Source organism: Arachis hypogaea, chromosome 20 (assembly GCF_003086295.3).
Source record: "Arachis hypogaea cultivar Tifrunner chromosome 20, arahy.Tifrunner.gnm2.J5K5, whole genome shotgun sequence".
NCBI lineage: Eukaryota > Viridiplantae > Streptophyta > Magnoliopsida > Fabales > Fabaceae > Arachis > Arachis hypogaea.
This window is the reverse complement of record NC_092055.1, coordinates 111,306,257-111,312,866: the sequence shown is the minus strand read 5'-3', so window position 1 is coordinate 111,312,866 and position 6,610 is coordinate 111,306,257. Positions and strand designations below refer to the sequence as shown.

The window sequence follows — 6,610 nt, the reverse complement described above, 5'->3', positions numbered from 1 at the left end:
TCTGCCATCTCTAATGAGATTTTAGCAGCTTGCTCCCCATAGATTCCCAGTTTCTCTATTACAGAGAGGGGCATGAGGTTTATTCCTGAACCAAGGTCACACAGAGCCTTAAAGATCATGGTGCCTATGGTACAAGGTATTATGAACTTTCCAAGATCCTGTCTCTTCTGAGGCAATGTCAGTTGATCCAGATCACTTAGTTCATTGATGAACAAGGGAGGTTCATCTTCCCAAGTTTTAATGCCAAATAATTTGGCATTCAGCTTCATGATTGCACCAACGAACTTGGCAGCTTACTCTTCAGTGACATCCTCATTCTCTTCAGAAGAGGAATACTCATCAGAGCTCATGAAGGGCATAAGGAGGTTCAATGGAATCTCTATGGTCTCTAGATGAGCCTCAGATTCCTTTGGTTCCTCAGAGGGAAACTCCTTATTGATCACTGGACATCCCAGGAGGTCTTCCTCACTGGGATTCACGTCCTCTCCTTCCCTTACAGGTTCGGCCATGGTGCTTATGTCAATGGCCTTGCACTCTCATTTTGGATTCTCTTCTGTATTGCTTGGGAGAGTACTAGGAGGGATTTCAGTGATCCTCTTACTCAGCTGGCCCACTTGTGCTTCCAGATTTCTAATGGAAGACCTTGTTTCATTCATGAAACTCACAGTGGCCTTGGACAGATCAGAGACTAAGTTTGCTAAATTAGAAGTATTTTGTTCAGAGTTCTCTGTCTGTTGCTGAGTGGATGATGGAAAAGGTTTATTATTGTTAAACCTGTTTCTTCCACCATTATTAAAGCCTTGTTGAGGCTTTTGATCCTTCCATGAGAAATTTGGATGATTTCTCCATGATGAGTTATAGGTGTTTCCATAAGGTTCACCTAAGTAATTCACCTCTGCTATTGCAGGGTTTTCAGGATCATAAGCTTCTTCTTCATAAGACGCCTCTTGAGTACTGTTGGATGCAGCTTGCATTCCATTCAGACTCTGAGAAATCATATTGACTTGCTGAGTCAATATTTTGTTCTGAGCCAATATGGCATTCAGAGTATCAACCTCAAGAACTCCCTTCTTCATAGGCGTCCCATTATTCATAGATTCCTTTCAGAAGTGTACATGAACTGGTTATTTGCAACCATGTCAATGAGTTCTTGAGCTTCTGCAGACGTTTTCTTTAGGTGAATGGATCCACCTGCAGAGGTGTCCAATGACATCTTAGATAACTCAGACAGACCATCATAGAATATATCCAGGATGGTCCATTCTGAAAGCATGTCAGAAGGACACTTTTTGGTCAGTCCTTTGTATCTCTCCCAAGCTTCATAGAGGGATTCACCTTCCTTCTGTCTGAAGGTTTGAACATCCACTCTAAGCTTACTCAGCTTTTGAGGAGGAAAGAACTTGGCTAAGAAAGTCTTGACCAGCTTATCCCAAGAGTTCAGGCTGTCTTTAGGTTGAGAATCCAACCATATTCTAGCTCTGTCTCTTACAGCAAAAGGGAAAAGCATGAGCCTGTAGACTTCAGGATCTACTCCATTAGTCTTAACAGTATCGCATATCTGTAAGAATTCAGTTAAGAACTGAAAAGGATCTTCAGATGGAAGTCCATAAAACTTGCAGTTCTGCTGCATCAGAGAAACTAATTGAGGTTTCAGCTCAAAGTTGTTTGCTCCAATGGCAGGAATGGAGATGCTTCTTCCATGTAAATTGGAATTAGGTGCAGTAAAGTCACCAAGCATTCTCCTTGCATTATTATTATTTTCGGCTGCCATCTCCTCTTCCTGTTCGAAAATTTCTGACAGGTTATCTCTGGATTGTTGTAATTTATCTTCTCTTAATTTTCTCTTCAGAGTCCTTTCAGGTTCTGGATCTGCTTCAACAAGAATGTTCTTGTCCTTGCTCCTGCTCATATGACAAAGAAGAGGGCACAGAAAAATAATAATAATGGAGATCCTTTATACCACAGTATAGGGATCCCTTTGTGAGTGGAAGAAAAGAGGGAGACAAAGAATCTGATGTAAAGAAAGAAACACAACTGTGAGGAGGGCAGAGATGTGAGATGAGATGTTAGTAAATGAATAAATAAATAGAATAAGATGGGAGAGGGAGAATTTTTGAAAATAATTTTTGAAAAAGAGTTAGTGATTTTCGAAAATAGTTTTTGAAAAAGGTTAGTATTTTTTTTCGAAATTTTTTTTTAAAATCAAAAATAAAAATAATTAGTTAATAAAAAAAGTAATTTTTGAAAAAGAGGGAAGATATTTTCGAAAATTAGAGAGAGAGAGTTAGTTAGGTAGTTTTGAAAAAGATAAGAAACAAACAAAAAAAGTTAGTTGGTTAGTTGAAACAATTTTGAAAAGATAAGAAGTTAGGAAGTTAGAAAAGATATTTTGAAATCAAATTTTTGAAAAAGTTAAGATAAGAAGATATTTTTGAAAAGATATGATAGAAGTTAGTTTTTGAAAAAGATATGATTTTTAAAATCACAATTAATGACTTGATTCACAAGAAATCACAAGATATGATTCTAAAACTCAAAGTTTGAATCTTTCTTAACAAGCAAGTAACAAACTTGAAATTTTTGAATCAAAACATTAATTGTTATTGTTATTTTCGAAAATTTGATATAAAAATAAGAAAAAGATTTTTGAAAAATATTTTTGGAATTTTCGAAAATAACTAAGAAGTTTGAAAAAGATTTGATTTTTGAAAAAGATTTTGAAAAAGATAAGATTTTCAAATTGAAAATTTGATTTGACTCATAAGAAACAACTTGATTTTAAAAATTTTTGAAAAAGTCAATCCAAATTTTCGAATTTGATGAGAGAAAAAGGGGAAGATATTTTTTTTTTATTTTTGAATTTTTATGATGAGAGAGAAAAACAAGAAAAATGATGCAATGCATGAAAGTTATGGATCAAAACAATGAATGCATGCAAGAATGCTATGAATGTCAAGATGAACACCAAGAACACTATGAAGATCATGATGAACATCAAGAACACATTTTTGAAAAATTTTTAATGCAAAGAAAACATGCAGGACACCAAACTTAGAATTCTTTAATGCTTAGACGTTAAGAATTCAAGAATGCATATGAAAAACAAGATAAGACACACAACATGCAAATGCAAAGATCAAACAAGAAGACTTACCAAGAACAACTTGAAGATCATGAAGAACACTATGAATGCATGAGAATTTTCGAAAAATGCAAGATGCATATGCAATTGACACCAAACTTATAACATGACTCAAGACTCAAACAAGAAACAAAAAAAAATATTTTTGATTTTTATGATTTTCTAAATTTTTTTTTTGTATTTTTTTTCGAAAATTATTACGAAAAAGAAAAATAAGGATTCCAAAATTTTTAATATGTATTCCAGAAATCTTGCCATGTTAGTCTAAAGCTTCAGTCCAGAAATTAGACATGGCTCACCAGCCAGCCAAGCTTTCAATGAAAGCTCCGGTCCAAAACACTAGACATGGCCAATGGCCAGCCAAGCTTTAGCATGTAAATCAGGAACAGCAGCAGGTGGATTAACAACAACTAGCTTGCTCTTGATAACAAATTGCTGCCTCAGTCTAAATAAATTTAGACATGGCTTTACAGCCAACCAGGCTTCGCATGCTTCGTGAAACACTAGAATTCATTCTTAAAAATTCTGAAGAAAAATATATTTTTGAAAACATTTTTTTGAAAAGAAAACAAAAAGAAAATTACCTAATCTGAGCAACAAGATGAACCGTTAGTTCTCCAAACTCGAACAATCCCCGGCAACGGCACCAAAAACTTGGTATGCGAAATTGCTACTCAGGTTGTGAATTGTTGTTCGAAATTGATTCCCTGGCAATGGCACCAAAAACGGATGCACAGGACCATGGTCTAAACATATCTTCACAACTTTGCATAACTAACCAGCAAGTGCACTGGGTTGTCCAAGTAATACCTTACGTGAGTAAGGGTCGAATCCCACGGAGATTGTCGGTATGAAGCAAGCTATGGTCACCTTGTAAATCTCAGTCAGGCGGATATAAAACAGTAATGGGTTTTCGAAAATAAATAATAGAATAGGGATAGAGGTACTTATGTAAATCATTGGTAGGAATTTCAGATAAGCGAATGGAGATGCTTTTCGTTCCTCTGAACCTCTGCTTTCCTGCTATCTTCATCCAGTCAGTCTTACTCCTTTCCATGGCTGGCTTTATGTGATACATCACCACTGTCAATGGCTACTTTCGGTCATCTCTCGGGAAAATGATCCAATGCCCTGTCACGGCACGGCTAATCGTTTGGAGGCATCACCCTTGTCAATGGCTTCATCTTATCCTCTCAGTGAAAATGATCAACGCACCCTATCACGGCACGGCTATTCATCTGTCGGTTCTCGATCATGCTGGAATAGGATTTACTATCCTTTTGCGTTTGTCACTAACGCCCCGCAATCGCGAGTTTGGAGCTCGTCACATTCATTCATTCATTGAATCCTACTCGGAATACCACAGACAAGGTTTAGACCTTCCGGATTCTCTTGAATGCCGCCATCATTCTAGCTTACGCCACGAAGATTCTGGTTAGGAGATCTAAGAGATACTCATTCAGTCTAAGGTAGAACGGAAGTGGTTGTCAGGCACGCGTTCATAGGGAATGATGATGATTGTCACGTTCATCACACTCAGATTGAAGTACGAATGAATATCTTGGAAGCGAAACAAGATGAATTGAATAGAAAACAGTAGTACTTTGCATTAATCTTTGAGGAACAGCAGAGCTCCACACCTTAATCTATGGAGTGTAGAAACTCTACCGTTGAAAATACATAAGTGAAAGTCCAGGCATGGCCGAGAGGCCAGCCCTCAAACGTGATCTAAGATAGCATACAACTGATCAAAGATACCTAATACAATAGTAAAAGGTCCTATTTATAATAAACTAGCTACTAGGGTTTACAGAAGTAAGTAATTGATGCATAAATCCACTTCCAGGGCCCACTTGGTGTGTGCTTGGGCTGATCTTGAGTGTTGCACGTGTAGAGGTCCTTCTTGGAGTTGAACGCCAGTATTTGTGCCAGTTTGGGCGTTCAACTCTGGTTTTGGATCATTTTCTGGCACTTGACGCCAGATTTGGGCAGAGAGCTGGCGTTGAACGCCAGTTTGCATCATCTATTCTTGGCCAAAGTATAGACTATTATATATTTCTGGAAAGCCCTGGATGTCTACTTTCCAACGCAATTGGAAGCGCGCCATTTCGAGTTCTGTAGCTCCAGAAAATCCACTTTGAGTGCAGGGAGGTCAGAATCCAACAGCATCAGCAGTCCTTCTTCAACCTCTGAATCTGATTTTTGCTCAAGTCCCTAAATCTCAGCCAGAAAATACCTGAAATTACAGAAAAACACACAAACTCATAGTAAAGTCCAGAAATGTGAATTTAACATAAAAACTAATGAAAACATCCCTAAAAATAGCTAGATCCTACTAAAAACATACTAAAAATAATGTCAAAAAGCGTATAAATTATCCGCTCATCATTAGATCTGTAGCTCAGAGCATTAACATGTCGGTTAATATGATTTTCACATTTGCAATTGCTCAAGAGTTCACCTTCACGCTCTTTCATATGAAATTTGACTTCTTTATCTTTGCTTTTTTTTTTTTGTAACAAATAAACAACAAATTGGGGTTTAACCTCTTTGTAGAGTCACACGGCATCATTTTGCAAATGTTTAGATAGCAACAGTAAAACAACATCGTCTAATTGGCCCAGGTGTCAATTAAACATGACACGTCAGTTCTTCGATGACAGAGATGGACGGAAGGATCAATTTGAATCATGTCGTAAAATTTTACGGTACAATTTGAATCAATTAAAAATTAGAAGGCTAAATTGAGTCAGAAGTCTAATTTTAAAGATCATTTTAAATAATAACTCAACATAATTTTAATATAATTTTTTTCAACTATAATATAATGATATATTAAAAAGATAAACAATACTACAATGTAACAATAATACATCTATCTTTTTTAACTTTTTTAACAAAAAAAGTAAAGACTTTTAATCTAAATTCATATTCATTGATCATAAATGGGTTAAGTATGATTTTGGTCACTAACGTAGAGGTCAAAAATTTATTTCGTACCCGACCTTTTTTTTGCTACAAAATGGTCCCAAAGGTTTACCTTAGTTTTAAAATCGTCCTTCGGACGAAAATACCCCTCCCCCCCTCTTCTTCCTCAACATTAACCAAAAGCAGAAGCAGAAGCACAGAAGCAGAAGTGCAGAAGCAGAAGCGCAAATGCAGAAATAAAAGCAGGCAAAAGTAAAAACCAGAAGCAGAATAACAACAATCAGCAGAACAACAACAACAACAATAACAATGGAAGCAAAAATAGAAGCAAAAAATAAAAACAAAACCAAAACCAGAAGCGAAAACAGAAGCAGACAGAAGCAGAAGCAACCAAAGCATCAACAATAATAATTGAATAAAAGGAATAAATAGAAGCAAGCAGAAGCATCAACAACAACAACAACAACAACAATAAAATCCTTTAAATTTGAAAAATTAAAGAAAAAAGGAATAAAAAATTGAAACAGAGGGGAAGGGTTG

The 6,610-nt window shown here is 36.3% G+C and overlaps 1 non-coding gene across 1 annotated transcript; it reads left to right on the top strand.

Moving 5' to 3' along the window:
* Positions 1 to 1,267: 1,267 nt before the first annotated feature.
* On the top strand, positions 1,268 to 1,375 carry LOC112788530 (small nucleolar RNA R71). The gene has a single exon (XR_003195889.1). It is a non-coding gene; the product is annotated as a small nucleolar RNA R71 (small nucleolar RNA).
* The last annotated feature ends 5,235 nt before the right edge of the window (positions 1,376 to 6,610 follow it).